This window comes from Sphaeramia orbicularis, chromosome 10 (assembly GCF_902148855.1).
Source record: "Sphaeramia orbicularis chromosome 10, fSphaOr1.1, whole genome shotgun sequence".
Taxonomy (NCBI): domain Eukaryota; kingdom Metazoa; phylum Chordata; class Actinopteri; order Kurtiformes; family Apogonidae; genus Sphaeramia; species Sphaeramia orbicularis.
Genome location: NC_043966.1, coordinates 25,081,147 through 25,086,477, shown reverse-complemented (window position 1 = coordinate 25,086,477; position 5,331 = coordinate 25,081,147).

The following is a 5,331-nucleotide window of genomic DNA, read 5'->3' as shown; positions in this document are numbered from 1 at the left end:
TATTTTATGATAGTTTTTATTCTACCCTACTTATCGTCTATATATTTACCCCACTCCCCGAAGGGGGAGGCAAGGGATATTGTTTTTGGTTTGGTTTGTTTGTTTCTTTTTTGTTTTTCTTGGGGTTTTTTTGTTTTTTTTTTAATTACAACTTTATAGGCAACAGTGTATACATACTTTGTTTAAAAGTGTAAAACAGACCTTAAATGTATGATTTTTCTGTTGCATTTGACATTAATTTCCCTCTTCTGCTACTCTTACTAAGCAAATTATTGTGTGAAACCACATGCAACTACACTCATTGAATTTATTATCTTTAAACTTTAATATTCCTGTAATGAGCCTGATATAAGCTACAGTCAAGTCATGCTTCTGTGTGCCCATGATTTATTTTGAGGCATCTGTTTGAGCCATTAATGCAGATGATTTTTTTTTACTTTTTTTTTTTTTTTTTTTAGCATCCATTGACACTCTTGAAACCACCATTAACAGTTAAAGGTTTCGTTATAGATTTTCAGATACTCTTAAATCAAATATTTTTTATTGATTTTCTGGCATGACACATGTTCAACTAAAGACAGTTTTTCAATACAGAAAACAAATATCAAACTCCCAACAACCAAAAAAAAAAGCAAGGACCATTAATTTACTGCCTTTAGAGCCCCACATGGTACAATGAATGAAATAAATGAAATAATGAGCTGGGTGTTAGAGTTTGCAGAAGTCAGAGAGTTTTTTGAGTTGTTGAAGTTAGTCAGAAAGGGGCCCCATATCTTGCCAAATTTCAAAGTTGTGAAGAGAATAGCGGATTTTTTCCAGACTAAGACAAGACATGACGTCCTCCAACCATTGAGCATGAGAGGGTGGAGCAGCACCCTTCCATCAGTTTAAAACTGCATGTCTAGCCAGCAAAGATGAAAATGATGTGACACGGCACTGAGCCGGTGTCAAGCGGACCATGTCCTCCCCCACAGCACCAAAGATGGCAGCCAAGGGGTTAAGGTGTATGTCAACTTTAAGTACAGAAGATAAAGTCTGAAACACATCTTTCCAGAATTTTTGAAGGGTAGGGCATGACCAAAACATATGAATGAGGGGGCCATCACCTGATAAACATTTGTCATAGCAGGGATTTACATCTCAATACGTATGTGACAGTCAGACCTTAGACCAGCAGAACAACCTTAAACTACAAAAGACAGTGGCTGGCACAAATGATGTTGTATTAATTCATTTGAAAACGGTATCCCAAGCACAGGTAAGTCAGTGAAACATTTAAATCTTGCTTCCAGGCTTTCTTAATTTTGTCCAGGAGGACGGGTCTAATTGGGGTTATCCTGTCATAAATGACAGATATTAACTGTTTACATGTAGGATCTAAGCAAAGGAGATTGTCTACAAAACTAGCATTTGGTGCCTCTGGAAAGGTGTCTAATTTGCAGGTATCTAAAAAAAGTGACTTCTAGGGAGGTTGAACTTGGTACAACACTGTTCAAAGGATGCAAAATGGTTATCAAAAAATACATCCTTGAAGCATCTTATGCCCCTACTGTGCTATTCCTTAAATTAGATTAGAATCAAAGCTTTTCTGTCCAAACAAGACACAGAAAAACTTGTTCATGTATTCTTTTCAGTAGGTTAGATTATTGTAATGGTGTCTTCACAGGTCTAAACAAAAAAAATCAATCAGACAGCTGCAGCTGATCCAGAATGTCCTGAGTCCTGACTAATACCAAGAAACTGGACCACATCACACCGGTCCTCAGATCATGACATTGGCCTCCTGTGAGTCAAAGGATAGAGTTCAAACTCTTCAGCTGCAATCAGCTGCAACAAACATGACGTGGAAGCAGCTGGAGCTCTGCTTCCCTCCAGCCGTTTCCGCTTTTCAGCCTTTTCTGTGTCGTGTTTGTTGCAGCCATATGATATCACATGGTTGCACTGCCACTGCCAGGCAACTGCGCAAACCTCCGCTAACTGGAATGTGTCATTACCTCAGCTAATAAGAGTTGCTGTTACCCAGATCATGTCAGAGATCACCAGTGCCACTGACAGAAACCCACTGATTACATTTCCATACTTGATCTGGAATGGGTCCATCATTGTCATGCATTTTCTGTCTCTCATTGTCTTGGTGAAGAAAACTCCACCTTGATGAAGTAAATGACGCAGAAAGAGGTTTGTATCTCTATAGCATATATAGCTGATTTCTTAATTCATTTAAATGTGTATTTGCCTGAAAAAAAAGGATAAAGCTTAAAGATTTTCCGTGTTTTCGCCGAGCTACTTTGCATTTAAAAAACACCAGACAAATGCTGATCCTCTCCAACTGAATTTACAATGCTCATTTAAAAAAAAAAAAAACTTTTGAAACCGTATACAAGTCATTGTGGAATAGACTGTTTTAAATTGAACTGATAAGTCTATATTTTTCATAAGTCAAGTAGATCCATAGATAATTAGGTAGTTTGTCCTTACCGACAATAAAAGTCAGGGGTGATGTTACTATTAAAACAGCCCAGGTCAGTCCCATGGTCGGGTCATAAACTACCTCTGACAGACCAACAATGTAGCCTCCTCCAACAAATGTCGCTGAAGTGTTAGACAAACACAGCTGAGTTAGTGTGACAGATTGGTGATTTATCACTGCCTTCACAGTTAATGTAGGTTTTCAAAGAAAAAAGAAAGTCCAACAGAAATGAACTCCAACTGCAAAGTCTCCACTTAAACTGACCAAGTTAGGGTTAACTTGGCCTGTCCTCAGGGACATTTTCAGGCCTAAACAAGTTGAATAAACTTTGAAAGGCAGGAACAGCTGCCATGAGTAAAGAAATGAAATCGACATGGTGGCCAAAGTGTTAATGTTGTAACCTGGCAATTTTGTGGAAAACAAGATAGATGCCCATTGTCCCCTCCCATGACCTTTGATTGGCTTTGAATCCCACCACTACTGTTAGAACCAGTGACACAAGACTTGGACCAAATGCACAACCAACAGACAGGAATAAAATTAATGTGTTTATTAAACACGGACAGAATAAACAGTTCACAAAAAGGTTTCTTTAAAGAATCCTCATAGGTTAGACTGTGTGAATTTGTCACAACATCCGAATCCAGCAAGGGGAGCTCTCTGCCCGGGTCGGGAGCACACGAGGGGAACCCGACTAGGAACAAGCAGAGAAATGTCAGGGGACAGACCAGATCATACACAGGAGATCCAAAAAACAGGCAACGGTACATGGGGGAAAAAGCAAAAGCACTAACCGTGAGTCCAGGCAATAAGTAGAAAACCAGTGAGGCAGAATCAGGCAGAGGTATCAAAAAGGGGATCAGGCAGGCTCAGGAAACGAGAAACAATCCGGGTCAGGAACGAACAGACAGGCAGACGAACAGGTTCGGAGAATCGCTGGTAGGTAATCACAACACAAGGAAGGAATACAAACTGGCGACTAACAGGAAGAAACACAGGGTTTAAATACACAAGAGGGCGGGAAGACAATTGGACACAGGTGGAGACAATCAGGGAGGAGTCAGGTAATCAGGTAAAAGGTGAACACAAAAAGGAAGTAAAGACACCAGACAAGACACATGAGGGAAACTTAACAAAATAAAACAGGAAGTGACACACAATACAGACAAAACATACAAGAGTCCGGTACTGACATGACAGCTACTTTGCGCAAACCAATTTAACTTTGATTGCACAATTTGCCCCTGCTCACCCATGCATGAAAACCTGGGTCTGTAAATTTGAACAAATATCCACCAATCCCCTACCTACCAACATCCCTAAAAGAAAATTCCAAAAATTATCAAATGTGGAACTGGAGGTAGTTTTTCAAAATGTATAGGTTTTTTTTTTTTTTTTTTTTTTTAATACACCCTGCATATATGTGCCAGATATGAAGTAAATTGAAACAAAATATATGTTTACATGTGAAATTTTGCCCACTATAAGTAAATGTTTTTTTTATTTATTTTTTTTTTTAATAAAAAATTTGAACTTTGACAAACTTTTCCCAAAATGTAATGACATCTATTCTGGGTCACTGGCAATCTATAAACCCAGTTTGGTATGAATTCAACCAATAGTTTTGCCGCTAAAGTGTTAACAAAGAAACAAACCGAGCCAAAAAACAACACCCCTGGCCTCCCCTTCAGGGGGCAGGGTAATAATGACATAATGTAATTAAATGGTTCATTCATGTGTTTCTTATTTGGTAAGATATAAAAAGATAGAGTGGATGGTAATGCTTTTGATGGACTTTATATTGTTAGGTAGTGTGTATTTGTTCTTTAAAACTTGATAAACTTAGATATAAGCAGTGGTGCTGCTTGCCATTAGGCAAGGCAGGCAGCTGCTTGGGGCCCCTAAGCCTGCAGGGGCCCCCAAAGGACCAACAGACTTGACACAAACAGTCTAAAGGATAAGTTGAGTACACAGCGGCAGTGAGAAGTTGCAGTAACAACTAGCTGTCTCAAATTCTCTGAAGGGGCCCCTTGAGTCCAAATTGCCCCTCCCCCACCTGTGTGTGTGTATATATATATATATATATATATATTTTTTTTTTTTTTTTTTTTTTGCTTGGGGCCCCAGGGGACCCTTTCTGCGCCACTGGATATAAGTAACTATAGAATACAACATGTATATTGGACACCCGAATGTTTTGTCAGTTTTTTTGTCATATATCATTATACCAAGTACATGTTGTAGCAGTGAAGATGTGACTGTCCTGTTCAGCCAACACCTGTAATCAGCTTGAACTTCTAACATATTTTCAGTATGGACTACAACCGCTGCTGCTGACAAACAATTATGGCGTACTCGGAGAAATATTCATTGGAAGTTTTGACCTTATATGTGCAAATGTCTTGACATAACTAATTACAGACACAAATTAAGAAGGAATTGAACTAGGTTGTAAGAATCCACTTGATTTTTGAATGAATATAAATATAGCTTTGCTGCACCTGGAGGGTTCAAATTCAAACCTTTTGAACTACAGGGTCCACATACACTGTCACAACGGGGAGGAAAAGAGAGGACTCAAATGCACGGTACTGAAGAGAAAAAATACCAGTTTATTTAACAAAAAAATGAAAACCAAACAACGGAAAACCTAACACAAAAACTAAGACAGAGTCCATAAAAAACAACATACAAAACCTGGATCAGAGTCCGTAGATGAATAAATGTCCGGGTTATGGAGTGAAATGGAAAGAAATGAACCAGTTCTGCATGGCTGCAAACCTAATCCTTAAATAGGCCAGAGGTAATTGGCTGCAGCCACGCAGCGCCAGCAGGTGAGTCAGATGATGATGATGATAAGG